Here is a 17141-nt window from a genome sequence, read left to right as displayed (position 1 = left end):
CGACGTCGCCGTTCACGGCTTCCCTCCTCTCCGCCATGGATTGGTTGGAAGTGGGTGCACATGTTCTGCTGGTGAAGACCTACACTGGCACAGCCAGCATCCTGCACCAAGTCGAAAGATCCCAGTGGGCACGAAGAACATCCTCCACTTCTGGCCCACGTACGTTCAGGACAAACCGCGAGGATCTCAAAGGCTTCGGACGTGCGTGTTTGCAGAGGCTGGAGGTTCGACCCAGCCAGTCGTATTTGCGCTGCTGTGGGAAAGTCAGTCACGTTTCCGCCCCTTTCTTCCCGAAAAGCGGCTTCACAGAATTAATGGAACATGGCCCGCCTCTTTCCAGCAAAGCTGGCGGGCTGCTGCCCTGGCGCACTCGCCGCTCTCAGCGCTGTCTCCGCTTGCGCAAGGCTCTGCGGGGCCTCTCGCTTACTGGTCTCAAAGGTCACATCCCAGCTTTGCGGCAGAGTGCCGTCTCCGCCGTCTGCTGTCCCATGAAGACTAGAGCCCCCGTTCAGAGAGGCTCACCGGTCCACGTAGCTCACCACCCCCTGCAGATCCCAATGTCCCATGAGTCATATCAGACAAAGTCTGAAGGCCTGAGGAAATCAGTTTCTCTGCATGAGGAAGCCCAGCTCTGTGGGCAGACAACTCTCATAAATATGCATCGTAAATGAGTGCAGCATTCACAGCCTCACTGGATCATTCAATTCAGACCGAAAACCATCAAGGCCATCTCCCAATGCACACCACAGTACCACAGCACTCAAAGAGCGGTTTCAAAGTGAATCTGGACCTTCTGCACTAAAACAGTGGCTTTAAAATAAATGGCTAATTGGGTGACTGAAATAAAACATGTTGGCATTTTGCATATACTGCATATTTCCACTGCACATACTTTTCTACCGAGTCCCTAGAAGGCAGGGCAGTAAATTCACAGCTAAACGGATTAGGAGTCAGACTTGCATGGACTTGCAGGAACAAACAGCAGAGTCCTCGTGCTGGACGGGCAGTCCCACGTTCGCCAAGGTTTCATTAACCACAGAATGCAACCGTGACCTTAATTCCATGCGATTACAAAAAAACAGTGTTTCAAAAAAAGAGCTGAAGGATCGTTTCCCAAAGAGAGGCATCCCGTCTGGTACAGAGCGAATGAATGAGCCTGGTTACTCTCCAGGCTCGAACCACTTTGCTCCAATGGCAGGCAGCTCTTTGAGCCTTATGCTGCTGACAGCACAGCTGCTTCCTCGGGGGCCGTGACTAGCCCAGAATTTCCGATGTGGTTTCTCAAACCGGCAATGAAATACGACTTCATTCCGCTTAATCCATCACTCGTTTTGCTGATTTAAACTGAAAAATAAAGCAAAGATGACCCAAAATATGCACTCGAATCTATCCAGTTTACTTCTGCTGTGCAGCAAGCCCAATTTCAACCTCGGCATTTTGGATGCAAAAATGTGCCGTTAACAATTCAGTTTGTTCCTCAAAAACCCAATTGGAATAACATGCAAAGAATGATCAAATCAGCCTCTGAGTCCTTCCTCACAGCTCCCAACTAATGTTGGAAGAATCTGACAATCTGGAATTTATATAAAAAGTGTAGCAGCGGCAGAGATGTCTTCCACAGACTGTTTACCGAGTTCTATGGCACACATACAGTACGCACAGCATGGAAAATGTTGCACAGCACCAGGCAGTAAGCAAAATGCACTCATCTTCACTGAGTCTGGTCTCCTAATTCTGCACGTCTCCATCTCCTCCAGGGTCAGACCATATGCCACCTCCTACCAAAGTGACTGTGAAGACGTGAGAAATGGTACATTTCTTTGGCCAGAACGACTCTCCCATTTGTCCTGTTACCATGACGACGACATGTGCATCAATAGTGGGGGGGAAGTCGAAGAGGTGTATGTACCAACTTTGAGCTCGGGGAAGGTGGCATCTCCATCCATGACCTTGGGGTCATTGCTGACCACACTGCAGGCAGGGTGACCGAGTGCGACACATCGCTCACGCTTCCAAATGTCCTCCATGACTAGATTTTGTAGAGGTCTCTTCAAAAACACAAAGCAACACACTTACACACACAAAGTGTGGGATGGAGGCAATGGTTGTCAAAGAAGTAGAAAGGGTATATCCCCTTTTGCGTGAGCACCTGATAATTAAAGCTCTATAAAAGCCAAAGAGAAACCAGGGGCAGACAGGAACCATCCCATAAGTACTGAAACATAAAATAAAAAAATCTATTTAGCTCTTGGGATGCTTTTTACATTTACATTTATTTACTTAATGCTTTCCTCAAAAGCAACTCACAACGCTACTTAAAGCAATGTACCCACTTATACAGCACGATATTTTTTAATGGAGCGATTTGGGGCGAATACCTTGACCAAGGGCACTGGAGCAGGAGGTGGGATTCAAACCTGGGTTGTTCAAGTGAGCTGCAGCAGTTCTTCTACTTTAACTTCTAGGAACTAATAGTTCCTACTAGTTTATTTTTCTTAGAGAGGTTTTTTTTTGTTGAGATGGCTGTGAGTTTAAGGAACTACGGAGCATATACCACTTCTGTGCAGCTAAAAGAGAAAGATTAAACATTAACCCAAACAATAATAACAATAATAACAACATGAAAAGTAAACTTTGTACAAGGTGTGAACAGTCTATGCATGTTGGATTCCCTTCCAAGCATAATTCATCATCGAAGAATCCTATCAGCAATACAGTTCTTTTCACATGTGACAACATTATGAGGAAAGTCCTTATAAACAGGCGAAACAGGAAATGTGCTTATGGAGTGTTTTTCAAGATGAGTCAGCAGCAATACTTGGTAAATGGCCAAAACAAAGTAGTTCTCTGAGCATCACAGCAATGCCTCCTGCAACCTGAAGGTCAACACATGACTTTTCTCAATGTAAGAAATATTCTTCACACAATCTACATGATGCTATTTAAGTGGCCACCACTCATTATGCCAATGTACTAGAAATAAAAAGTTCATCCACTGGCAAAGAAGTTCTCAAAAATGTTTTAAGCGCTGAACGTCAGTCAGTGCTTCTGTTGGGTTTGAGCAGGGCCAGGAAGCTGTTTCATTGACAAATGGTCACCCCAAGTGTAACAATCCCAGTTTTGCCATGGAAGCTGGCTTATCCTAGAGGCTTCCTCAGTTTGTAATGACCACATGGACCAACTGTCCTGCTGTCTGTACTCCTCTGTGCTGCTAGCAGACCAGGTTCCATGAATCCATCCATATGAGTCCCTCATCTTCCTTTTCATTCTGTACTTGCCTTCCTTTCTAATGACGAAGTGTAATATTCTGCACTATAGCAGACATGTCTAGGGATACCATGGAGGAAAGCTACTACAATCAAGGACCTTACAGTAGTACCCTTGAGAAAGGTTCTTAAAGTGCTCCAGTTAAATCTACCTGTATAAAGAGGTAAAAAATGTGAAAGGAATCTTCCATTTAGGATCATCTTAGTTGCTGGCATTTTCCTTCCATTTTTTTCATTCCTTTTGAAAAGCCACTGAAAGCAGACTTTTACTTTCATACATTTCCCAAGATCATATTTCAGTATGGACTTTTACAGCCTCCAGGATCCAGGAAAAGCAGGTGCTGGGAGAATTAACCAGAATTTTTACTCCGACATTCAGTTACATAGTAGCTTTAAGCAAAGTTCTCTGCAAATTAAATGTGTTCTTCATATTATTTTCAAAGTTTTCCACCTCTGTTATCATTGTTAATCCACGCTGCATAAATAGATTAGTAATAAGGATTAGTTTTCATTTTAATCAAGATGCTAGTCAAAACAAACATTTGCATGAACACTAGGTGCCCAGAAACATTTACTGATCTGACACTTTTCTCCAAATTACTATGCTAAATTACTTACACCGATTTACCCATTTATTTAACCAGGTAATTTTACCTGTATCCATTCAGGATTCGTGCCTTGATCAAAGATACTAAAAGTAGCAAGTGGGTTACAAACGTAAGTCCTTTGAGTAGAAGGCTGCAGCTCTAACCATTATGCCATCTTCTCCCCCCTACACATTTTTCATGATAAAATACTGTGCTAAACCCAAAAGAGAAAGTCAAACCAGCCCATTGCTACGGGATCAGGCTAGATGAAGCTATGGAAGTCCCTAGAGGCATGCCTTGAGAGCCAACTGCACTATTTTGGAGCTCATACTGAGAGGCAGGCAGTATAGTACCAGCGCCCTTCAAAAGCACTGCCCCTGCGGTCTGTCACACTGCCGCCCAGTGCTGAGGGTGATGGGGAGCAGCGCCTGCTCTGCTGGAGGTCACATTGATTTCCATTTCCCCAGAAGTGTGAGTGACCTGGAGCGCAGGGTCGGAGTCTGTGGTATCAAAGAGACGCTGATGACCGCCTGTCACGGATCCCTGGAGCTCTCTCTGCAACCTGACAACAGGCAGTGTGCATAATAACCATGAGCACTGAGACACACACGTGTAAATAATAAAACATAGACACATGGAGCGTGCTGAGTCTAGAGAAAGTCACCTAGATGAGTTGAGGAAGTTGCTATCTATGGAGGTGCAAACTGGGAGGATGTTACCAAAGGTATCAACATTTTCAGAATCTCTGGGCCCAATATAGTACAGGGCTAAAGATCATAGCAGCATAAGTTTGAGTGTTCGGCCATGGTCTCACAGTGACAGTGCCATCGCACACAGGGATTGGGACACTGGGCAGGTCTGAAAAATTAGCCTCTGCAGTGCCAAAGGAAGTCATTTCAATGATAGGCAGTTCATTCAAACTCATTGTGCTTGTTATCTTTCAGAGGCTGCCAGCAATAACTAGGCAATCTTTTGTGAATCTGACAACAGGACCTGCCTTTTGCATTAATGGAACATCAGTCGGCGTTATCAGACACAACCAACCTTCAGAATGAAGTGGGCAAACACAGAGGAAGAATCAAGAAATCTTCAACTAAAAGGACGGCGCAAAATTCTTGACAAAGTGGCTGATCCCTTAAGGTGCTACAGAAGCATGGTGCATTTCCAACGTGAGCAAGAACTGCTGTAGCCGAGGGCCACGCTTGAGGAAACCCAATGAAGCAAAGCAGCACCAAGAGAAAAAGGTTAAAAAAAAAACCCCCTAAACACTGCTTTTTCCTCACAGATAAGAAGGCGAAGCCATTCCTGAATCTGTTAGTCTTAATTTCATCCAGCAATCTTCATAGTCTTCAGGGAAACAGGCAGGTTTCAAGAGGCAGCAGGCTGAGGCAGGCACCTTTGACAAGTGACAAGGAGTCAAACGTCCACTGTAGTCACTTTACTATGTTGCCAGAAAAGACTTCCATGACACATTGAGTGACTAAACCTATCCACATCAAGGGCCAAATCTCAGCTACATCTCTTCTTTCTTCAGTCACTACCAAAGATATTCCCGCATATGCAAAAAGAATGAATGCAGAAATGCAAGCAAACATGTTTCACGGCTATGGCAAATGCTCTTGGCTCAGAACTGACCGGATCATCTGTCATCCGTCCCATGCTGCCGGGCTAACACCTGCCCTCTCCAAAGTCCAGTGACAACGGCAGCGATCGCTCACAATTAGTCATTGTCAGTGTCCAACCTGCCCGTCATTGTAGGAATTCGTTTTGTGGTTCAGATTAAAACATGACCACGCTGTACAAGTTCTCAAACCTTCAAAATACATCTCTTCCAAAACAATGTTCTACTGCATACAAGTGCAATTTCTTGTAAAAAAAGATATTTGTTGCATTTAAATGTAGCTCACTTTAAAATGAGCCCCACTTTAAGCAATTACATCAACATTACAGCGCAATTACTGCCTGTAGTAAAGCTGATAAAGCTGCCCATGTGACTTTGACAACAATGTGGATTGATACCGCTGTCTCCACTTCGCGTTGTAGTAAAGAATAAATAAAATGAGTTGAGCCATGCCAAAAAAAACAGAGTAACGGGTGGGTTTCGGCATTTCACCGATTGTTTGCGCAGTGTCTTTTCCTGTTATTGAATTCCTTTTGCGATGCTTATCCAAACTCAAGACGCCGAGTGTCGTATGGATCCCCAGACCGGGGGTCCTGTTGTTCGGTACACTGTCCCGGCCCCCTCTGAGGAAAGCAGGACATGGAGACATTGTGCTGTCATTTTCCTGTGCTCCAGTCTGAAAGGACCGACCATTCCACGGCCAGTCCAGGCTTCCTCACACGCAGAGCCGCTTGTCGCCATAAACAAACCTTCTGCCACTCTCAGATGCATCTAGAAAACAGTTATCACCATTATGCATATTGAAATTATTCCTGCATTTAGCAGATGCCTTTGAGTAAGGCAACCTACAGATACTGGACAAAGCACTCAGTTAACTAGTTTTCGGGTATTCTCAGCAGACAGCTTTACCCAAAAGCAAATGATACACCTGCATGGATTCAAAAATAAATAATTATTTGCATAGGTTAAGAACCAACATAAAGAAAGCAAAAACACAGTGCCTCTAGAGTCCAAACCAACAAACTTCCGATCAAAGACGTCTTGTTTAAACACTGGGCCACCTGCTCTCCAACCCAGTGGACAGACCTATGCAGCATTGTCAGCAGGAAGGCAGTGGCTGTAGGGAACTTATTGTGAGTGTCTGGCTTATCTACACAGTGCATCAGCAGCAGTTATGTGGACTTTCTATACAAGTTTGGGTTTGTTTTCCTCCCAGGATCTCAGAAGAGGGTGTACTTGAGGCCCAGCTTGATGTCTGATCCCATCCAATCGTAGTCATTCCCAATTGCTCAGACCAACAGCATCTGCTGAGGGCAGACCCTGGACAGTACTCTGTACTTCTCCCATCCTTTTCCTGCGAGCAGGACACCCATTTTAAGAGCTGTGTATAAGTACATTAATCTGGCACTGACACAGGTTAGAAGGGCAAAAATTACTTCAAAGGCCAGAGTCTTGATCTTGATTCATATTATGACAACAAAAGACTTACGTATTGGATTGTATCCATGTTGACTGAGTCTGGCTGATTACGTGTAATTCACTTCAACAAAGAAAAAGCACAGATTGCCTGCGTATAAAAGCTATTCTGATTCCAAACAAAAATCCACGTATAAATCAGGAAATAGGACTAGCCGAGTACCAGGCGTTTGCACAAATTAATGCAGCCCTCCTCGGGCTGTTACAGGTTCTTCAGATCCTTTCTGTGGCAACTCTTGTGTAACGCAAGTGCAGAGACTTCAGATCCTACATTATGACTCAAGGCTAAAAAGCAGCAGCAGCAGTCTTAAATCCATGAGACTTTTCTAGTAACTGAAACAAACAGTTTGCACTGACCAGTGTGCCATTTAACACATTGTGAGTATGACCTTTCTCCAAAGTCTACAACAGAGTTAGTCAACTATAGTCATAGAGAGCAGGCTGCTCAGACCATTAAGAGTTCAGAATGAGAGCTGAATGAGCTCAATAAAAACAGTACATTGCATCTCATGGTTAGCTGGCTTGCTAAGATGCTTACAGACTTGCTCTATTCAGGATGACAGTGAAAAGTCAGGCCTGCAATGACCGCATCTTGTCCAAAGTCAATTTGACAGGTAGTGTAGGGCGAGCATTAAGGAATCACAGCCTGTGTATTCACGTTGAATACCAACTCGCTCGTTGCTTGGAAGCCCAGGTAATGTGACACCAGGTCGAGCGGGAACAGTGGAGAGGTCTGATTCTCTCTGCGTCTCTGGCTTGAACTGCCATGGCTAAACAACAACAAAACCCTCACATTTCAATAGGTGACATGCCTCATCACAGGTTTTAATAATTTACTCACTCAAGTGATTTCAGGTGGGAATAGCAGGGTTACCAATAGAGCACGCAGAGGTCACAGCCTACACAGCGGTCTTGAGTGGAAAAGTACTGAGCTCCACCAGCCTGGCTATGGCCATCAACAAAGAAAGGTAACCAAGGTAGGCAGCTGGGTGATTAAGGATGCTGACCTGTACCTTGATGGTAGATGGTTAAAGTCCCATGAGAAGCCTTGCTGTAGTGCCCCCGATGAGGGTGCTTGCATATCTGCATAAATGTAGGAAAACTGCAACTTACTTGGGATGAAACTAATCAAGTTATAAGACCAGGTGTTCCAGAGGTACTGTCTGACTCCATAACACAACCAAGAAGTCGTCTGCAGTTGTTCATCCACAGTAAAGCCCAGACTATGTTCTTTGCCAGGGTAGGTCCTAGTTTTGGCCCTGATGGTGGCAGCGGTCTCACTGTGGAGCATCTCCTGCACGAACCTCCAGTTATTTTCATTCAGCATTACCTGTACCGTCTACAGCATGCACCAAGGAAGATATCCCTGCTCTGCTCTTCACTTTTGTGGTGCTGTGCAGTGTTCCTCAGAACTGATTCCAAATTCAACCAGCGAATGTTCTGCTCCAGCTTGACTGACCCCTGCTGCACGGAGAACTTACCATTCAAACAGTGTAGCATGTCCTATGAAGTTTTCATCATGGAAGTTAGAGAACTTGGACATTAATGAACTACTAAACATTCAATTTATTTCTCTTAATATTAAGCAATAGTACCATTTTTAAAACATGTAAATATACATATAAAGAGAGCTGATATACAAATATAGATTGCAACTGTCCATCAATAAACGCAGCGCAGAGAGAGAAATATGGACAAATGGAAAGATGGAAAGACAGACAGATAAAAACTACTCATCACAAAGAGGGGGTTAATTATATACTTAAAAATCATTTAAATCACTTCTTGTTTTGTGTACGCATTATCTACGCTCACAACCGAATGCCGTGTTGAATTTTGCTTGGTGACATTTCGCGAGATGTGCACTGAGGCTTTTTCACAGTTGGCGCTGCAGGACAGAATGGGTGGTTATCTAGCACTGCTAATGCTAAAAACCAAGAGGAAAACACCTGACTGCAAACAGAGAGAGCAAAAAGCAAAAAGAGAACTGCTGCGACTTTGAGCGATGCCCATAGAGAACAGGCCATTGAAAGAAGCACAGAGGCGGACAATGAGGATCTCGGAGCACTGACGCTGACTACATTCCCAGCTCACGCTCCCAGTAACACTCAGATCATTGGATGTTACAGTTGACAGGCATTCCTCCAGTACCCCACTGGAGAAACAGCCTGGGTTAACACTATAAAGTTACCGGGAAAGGGGAATTAACTATGAAAGAACAACAAGAAAAAGGGGGTACATCTGGCAGTTTGACAAAAACACTTGAATACATATCTCTGAACCTGTACAGCAAGAGGCCTGTTTGAACGTTGACACAGGCCTATCCTACCATTCAAACAGGCTCAAACAGCCCAGGGAACAGCGCACTTCTCACGGTTGAAGTGGAATGTGCTGGCTTTGACCTGAGATGTGGGAGTGCCCCAGTGCCTCTGTGCTTTCAGTCAAGCTGCAAAGGTTAGGCAGGCCTACCTAGCACCTGTCAACCTGCCTTTCACACTCTTATAACCTATACATGTTGGCCAATATCTTAGTCAACACATCAGCCCGTACGCTAGTCGTGTATTGATGCCAAACAAACTTCAGTTTGTGCATTTGCGGCAGTCACGAAAAGTGTATCAATTGACAGTAGGCAGCTATGATTTTGTAGGTAGCTTCACTGCCAGCAGTAAACCTGAAAAATTTGTGTTGTACTTATGTTTTAATTTAAGTATAGTGTTTCATGGCACCACGGTTAGGAGTTCAAATTACATGAAGGACAGCGTACATTACAGATCTCCCATTAATTTGTAAACTGTATTGCTCCTTCTGATATACACACACACACATTTTCAGAACCGCTCGTCCCATACGGGGTCACGGGGAACCGGAGCCTACCCGGCAACACAGGGCGTAAGGCCAGAGGAGGAGGGGACACACCCAGGATGGGACGCCAGTCCATCGCAAGGCACCCCAAGCGGGACTCGAACCCCAGACCCACCAGAGAGCAGGACCGTGGTCCAACCCACTGCGCCACCGCGCCCCCCCTTCTGATATATTTTTTTTTTAATTTCAGCAAAGTACATGAATCAATTCACTAAGTATAAAAAAAAAGGTGAACTGAAAAGTACTGTAAGAAACATCTGAACGCAATTCAAAGTAGTCCAGTCTGCTGAGAAGTACCTCTAAAACAAACAGATGTCCTCTACCATACAGTGTCAGGCTACATGGCCATGAATATAATTACAGCACGAGGAACTTTCCATGTGCCCTCATCCGTCATTAACCACCCAAAACAAAACAGATCCTAACACGTTAATGGGCCTTACAGTGTGGACGGCTTGGAAAACATTGCAAAACCTTAATTTGAGGCCGCACGATTATTCTTGCATGTGCAACAACTCAAAGTTTATGCTCAGCCTGCGAGCACAAGAATCTGACATGAGTCAGAGAGCGCGAGACTGAAGTTAACAGGCTTATGTATGAAAGTCTACAAAACGCTGTGCAGTATTTTACAGTGAAGTGACACACCGAGACAGGCCCAGCATCCATTCTACTCCGTCACGTGACAGTCGAACTGGTATTTAGACACAAAGGTCCCAAGGGAACACAAAACTGTTTTACACTTATCTTTCGGCCATCTTTCTGACTGTAAGTGCTGTGTGAGTCATGTGGGCTAGTACAACTGAAACTAGCTAAAATCTATAATATACTCTGAGCAAACCTCAGTACCCAGCATAGTAAAATTAGCACAAGATAAGAACTTTCAGTGGCAACCAGTGCATCAGTAACAACATATCTGACTATCTGAACAAATTACTTGTGTAAGACATGGGTACAGTACATATTTATTGACTGCCTTATTGATTTGTTAATGCAATGTTAAGACAAACCGTTAAATGGATAATGCGTGCAGCCTGCTAACAGCAAACTCGGAAAAGAAAGGCAGAAGTGCTAACAGAAGTAGCTAGCAAATCTGGATACGTGAATCATTACTGTATTATTCATAAGCCTTACATTCACATTATTAATTTTGCAGTCATGTAATTACCATGAAGCTTGTAGGATCTTCACAATGAGCTGTGTTAATGGGTCATTTTTACCATTACTTTCTCGACGTACAGAAAAACACAGATACACGAACACAACCCCTAGCGGATATATAGCGCGCAGCTGCTGCATGTGTGAGAGACGAATCCATAAAACGTAAACTACCGTTGGTGGGCGTTTCCACGTGTAGGGTGAAATATCGTGGACTTGCACGTTTCCCCACATCCTTCAAAGGTGCTTATGCGAACAGCACTTAGCAGAGACACCTGAAGTTCTGGCCAAGTACTGGAGAACTAAAAACAAAGCAATAAAATGACATTTACTAACAGGTTTTGCGAAAGCAACTTACAATGTTAATCTACCTGCTTATTTGTACAGCTGAGTAATTTTTACTGGAGCAGTTTGAGGATAAGTAGCTTGCTCGAGGGTACTATGGCAGGAGGTGAGAGTCAAACCTGCGACCTTTGGGCCCAAAAGTAGCGGCTACGCTACCAGCTGTCCCCTATATACTCAGTCAGTGTTGCTCTGCACATAGTGGGGAGGGACAAATTATACTTTCCTACCAAGCCAACTTAAGTGTTTGAAATGCATGTAATACTTAGGAATGGAGAGCCCAGAAGCTCCGAAAGTCACGTCAATTTCTGTCAGGTTCGGCGGCGGTCCTCAGTCCATCCATGACCACATTTTTCCCGCCAATTTCCATTTTCAGAAACCACGCAAACCTCAAACCTGTCCGTGTTGAAAACTTAAATACACGCACGACGATAAAAAAAGGTGCAAGTTGAAAAAGCGAAACTCCCACATGACACACTAGTCTTACTTTTACCTCTAGGCTAGCCTGTGTGTGTAATAGGTGACGCGAGTGCAGTAGATACACGGGGTACAAAACCGCGGCGCGATGCTGCGTGACGTGACGCGTCCCGCCGCTCGCAGTCGCTCCACAAAGAAAGACCGAATCTCGTAGCAGAGAAGAAGGTGTCGAAAACTCTTCTCGTCACGTCGCTCGTCTGGCCACGCAGCGCCCTTCCTGATTGTAAACACAGTAATGAGTAAAAATAGCCCGGCTTCGCCCGCGTCCTCATCCCTACACACTCACTGTCAACATTATTATACAATAACCCGAGTTGCGCTGCACACCGCGTGGCGTGGCGTGGGCTTCCCTCTTCTTCTCACTCTTTAACTTGAACGAAACGCTCCCTTCCGTTAGTTACACGCGCCGGACGCTTCGTCGTCGTTGTCGCGCCGAACACACGCAGTCAGTGAAAGTCTACAAGTGAGGACATGCAGCTGGCTGTAGCGAGCCGCGTGTAAATGAACACGCAGCGCACGTTTAACGCACTAATTATTATAATTCGCCATTATATCGCTTACGTGTATCTTTGGATTGTCGCGCAGAGCTTATAAGTTGCTGCGTACGCGGTGTAACGGCTGCGCCTGTGCGCGGCACTAAGCGCTGCACATGACGAGCGGACACGACGTTCGCGGCGACGGCGACGCACTTCGCCACCGCAGGCGGAGACGCGCCGCGGAGGGATGCACGGAGCGGCGCACCTTGGCTGCGGCGTCGCTGCACCGCGCCAGCCCGGGAAAGGGCGCTGCTGGCTCGGCTGCAGCCTTCCGTAACGTCCGCTCCCTACTAGTTCCGCGCTCCGGCTTAGTTAAGAGCGAGAAGAAGCCCTGGCTTCGTCTTCGTTCGTGCGCGTCGGCCTGGGTAGACGTCGCCCAAGAGAACTGACGTGGCGCGTCTCAACGAAGTGCCGCGACGCCGTTTCTCCGCGAACTTAGCGCACTTACTGTGGAGCGCAGGGCTGCGGGACGGCGGCACCTCTCCGCTCCCCAGGCTGTGTCCGCTGGCAGGACGATGTCTGCGGCGCTCCGGCGAGTCGCTCCCTTTGCACTCCGTCCCCTCTTTCCCTCCCCTCCCCAGCCCTCCCCTCCCGCGTGCGCGCGCGCGCGTGTGTATGTGTGTATGCGTATCTGTGTGTGTGTGTGTGTGTGTGTGTGTGTGTGAACGTGCAAAAGCCAAATATGGCACGGTTATCCACCCTCGCGATGGCCCGAGGTGTGCAACTCGGTGTGCAGAAGGGGGAAGCTGGAAGGCCCGCTGCCAGGAACCCTAGCCCCGCAGCCGTCCGTCTCCCAAGCGATCATGATACCGCTGACAATTTTTTCTTCTTATTATTTTTCTTATTATAACTGGAGAACAAAGGCCGGGAAAAGAGTGACGCACAGATTCTGTGTCCCTCCCTCCCTCACACACACACACACACACACACAAGGTACTGCATCATTCATGAGGCAGTCACCTGAGCCTTGTACTGTGTCATGTTACATCTGCACTGCACCTCTTGTCTTCTCAATCAGAGCTACCTTGTTCACCCCCTGTGGGACTGACCATGTCCAGTGCTGGGGGAGGACCTTGCCCTTCCTACGTACTCTACATTCGCATTTATTCATTTACCAGACACTTTTCCCCGGAGCCAGGTACGGCTCAGAGTAAAGCAAAGTTCAGCTTCCAGCCAGGATGTACACGGGCAACCCATAATAACGCCGCTGACATTCATGCTTCTTTTTTGGAAGATTCATATTACGTACAACACAGCACATGCTACATACGACATGCCATCACACCAAGCATGAAGGCTGCCGCCCCACCTAACTGAGGCAACATCCTACATATTTCTCGGAAAATTTAGGGATTTTTATACCACGGCAGCCCTGCGTGATTATACAAGTATAGTATCCACGTTCCGCTACATTAGACCTGTAAATATGTACTCGAGCATGAAACGATTCCTGCTTAACCTGTATTCACGGAGAAAAATACAGCAATCAGCACAATATAGTTACACGGAAATAATAACAGCGTAAGTCACCTTGGACCACAGCACAAGCTAAATGTATTCACAGTAGTTTAAATTTATTCAGGTAGCTGACACTTTTCTCCAAAGCAACTGTCAATGGATGAGCTACATATAAAGCACCATAATTACAAATTTTTACTGTATCAGTTCAGGATAAGTCCCTTGACCAAGAGTACTACAGTAGGAGGTGGGATTGTAACCTTTCGGGGACAAAGGCAGCAGCTCTAATCACTACACCAATATCTGTCCATAATAATAATAATAATAATAATAGTAATCATCAAAGTCAACTTTGTCATTCCCACAATGTGGTTTAGAACATACATAGGAGTGAAATAGCTTTTCTTCTGGACCAGTGTGACATAGAGGACAATAATAATAATAATAATAATAATAATAATAATAATAATAATAATAATAATGTTAGGTGGGCGGGCTACACAAGCTACACTTCACTGTGTAATACATGTTAAATGTGGATGTGGAACTTTGGGCAGTAACAAACACCTTGTGGACTTTCTGCTATCCTGTTTTTGTGTATCTGGTCATTTAATTAATAGTGCTGTACTGTATTATATTGCTGTTGTTCTTGTTCCTGTAATTTGCAGTTTATTCATCTGTATTTTACAGTTATTTATCCTCTGCACCTATTTACCAGGACATTTGTCCAGCACCGGGTCATCTGCCAGGAGAGGTGGTCTTTCAGTCATGAATGTGTTAAGAAGAGAGTGAAGATGAGACACTACTTCTTCACTCTGCTGAGAGCTCTACTGTCCTTGGAAAAGGTTTACTTTGCTCTTCTTCAGAGGTGAAATGCACATGTCAGATTCAAGCCCTACAGTGTGACAGGGTTGCATGATAGCATCCAAATCCAATTGTCTCTTTCACCTACTGTCCACCTGGAGACGAAGCATCAGTTCTCCCATTAATAAAGTTCTACAGCGTTCAAGTGGCCAAGCTGATGTTACTGTGCTTGAGGTATGCAGAAACATTTTCTCTCAGCTGGTTTGCGGTATTTTCTTATGTCACCTCTCAGAGGTGTTGGCAGCGTTATGAAATTGCAAACAGGTGTTGCAGTAACGCACAAGAGCCATACATTTGCTTTTAGGTAGTATCGTCTGATGTATAATAAAGGCATTCTTAATGGAGGACTAGGGTGTGTGTGTGCATTTACTATGTGAAATCTTCTGGAGAATTTTCATAGTATAGTACTCTTCACCAGAGTGCACCAATCTTCTATATGAATACTTTATGACTGCTTCAGCGAAAAGGAAGTCAGATTTGCCAATTATTGCTACCTCCAAAAAAAGGAATCTGGAATAACTGAGTGCTGGTGATAAATTTTAGAACCCAGAGTCCAAGGCGCTGCTATCTTTCCATTTAAATGTGAACTCTAAGAAAGGTCTGGGGAAAATATCATGGAAGTAATGAGCTCCAGATTTTGAGAAAAAAAGAAGAAAAAAAAAAAAACTTGTGGGAGGATTATAGTGATACCAGGAAATTTACAGATCTGTGTGAGTTATGATCACATGATGTTTTGCTTTAGAGGGTCACAGACTGGGCACTGGATGTGTATCAGGCTTGTGATTAGCACCTAGGCCTCATGGAATCATAAATACTGCAGTATTTGTACCAGTCAGACTTCTGCCATCTCACCCGTTCATTGTGCCCTTCGTGTTTTCAACGTGATGTCAAAAAAAAAAAAAGGCTTCTAAGCCAGTCGCTTTATCATGTCATCCAATATAATTTTACTTTGTTACAATTGTTCCAGTAGGAATAACTTGGCACCCAATAGGAATATAATAATCAATATACCGTATACTTCATATTCATTAATGCGTTATTATATATTATATAACATGTTATTGACTGAGCTAAATGTTATAAAATGCAATTTAGGTAAAAGCATTTTCTATCTCTTTTTACGCTTTATTATGAACTGTACTCACTACAAATGCTCAATACACCCCTCACTGGGAATTCTGCGGTACTACCACACTCATCAAACCAGACATGATTCCTAGGGAGTAGCATTACCTCAAGATGAAATTCTTCATCACGATACAGCTAACTTGTTTTTTTTTTTTTTTCCTAATACTGCATGAAATAAGAGGATAATCTACCAGAATTATCTTGCATAAGCATATATAAAAGCAATGTTCCATTGTGTTACTTCTTCAGAGAGTAAGAGGTGAGTATCATGTCAAAAGAACTGACTTCTGAAACTATTGCAGCTAGAAAATACCGGAAGGGTGCACACCTTCAGAGGACACTTGTGTTTATTCTACGTTCGTTTGTTAATATTTGGTGTTGGCGAGAGGCAGTTCGGGTGCATCCATCCATCCATCCATCCATCCATCCATCCATCCATCCATCCATCCATCAATCCATCCATCCGTCACTCATTCCAAGTTGTCTAAATCCAGCAGGATGGTAACACAAGATGATTGAAACCACCCTCAATCCTGCAATGTGAGAGAGACAAGATCTGGGACGAATAGAGGTACAGATGGAAAGACATGCAAAGAAAGGGGAGAATGGAGAGCCACTCGGAAGACGTACTGTACGGGCGGAGGCAACGCTTGTTTTTTGGGCTGTGAAAAACAGCCGCTCTGTTTGAGAAACACTACTGAACATTGTTGATGCACAGCAACACCTTCCATGACACCAGCCCACAAAATGAAATTAGTTTTTCATTCTAGTGGTAACTGGCAGGTGTGGACAGTAAACGTGTCCTTGACAAAGGCGCATTAGCACCTTATCCTCTGGAAGAGATGCCGTAAAAAGAACAAACAGTGGAAAATCTTGTATGAATAGTTTATCATCCTGTGAATTTACACATTTTTTTTCTATTTTTACTACACGTGGACTGAATGATTCTTCATGTAAAAGTCTTATTTTCTATTATTACTGCATGAGGATGCGATGCTCCCCAAAAACTCAAATCATTACAAACTGTATTGATTTATCATTATCCTTATTTCTTATGAGATTTAAAAAAAAAGAAAAAAAAAAATTAAGGTCACTTGTGATGTTGGATAACTTTCCAATGATTTACTCATTTACACAGCAGGTTTAACTTACTGAATCTGAGCTACTTATTGAGTCCTGTGTCTTGATGAAGGATACCACCACAGGAGTGGAATTCACACCAGGGACCTTCAGACGACAAGACAACAGCTGTAAACACAATGCCACCTGTTGCCCCAGTAACATAATGAGGTACCCTCCAGCGGGCACTCTTAAAATGTGTTGTACACTCAAATGTCAGTTACACCCTGCAAGTCTGATCATGAACTAC

General features: G+C 44.5%; 1 protein-coding gene across 7 annotated transcripts in view; it reads right to left on the bottom strand.

Annotated features, from left to right (window-relative positions):
• The window catches only part of atxn1a (ataxin 1a), an 80966-nt gene extending 68083 nt beyond the window's left edge, over positions 1–12883 (bottom strand). For 2 of the 7 annotated variants that reach the window (XM_018727178.2, XM_018727179.2), the window contains exon 1: positions 12771–12883. The gene's annotated coding sequence lies outside the window, so the exon portion shown is untranslated. Of the gene's footprint in view, positions 1–163; positions 406–11802; positions 12045–12072; positions 12305–12347; positions 12413–12770 lie in introns of those variants that run through there. The other 5 variants (XM_018727182.2, XM_018727185.2, XM_018727180.2 and 2 more) reach the window with 5 other exon arrangements.
• Between the last annotated feature and the right edge of the window lie 4258 nt (positions 12884–17141).

The sequence above is a fragment of the Scleropages formosus genome, chromosome 23 (assembly GCF_900964775.1).
Source record: "Scleropages formosus chromosome 23, fSclFor1.1, whole genome shotgun sequence".
Taxonomy (NCBI): domain Eukaryota; kingdom Metazoa; phylum Chordata; class Actinopteri; order Osteoglossiformes; family Osteoglossidae; genus Scleropages; species Scleropages formosus.
Note: the sequence above shows the minus strand (reverse complement) of the source record. Positions and strands in the feature narration are given on the sequence as shown.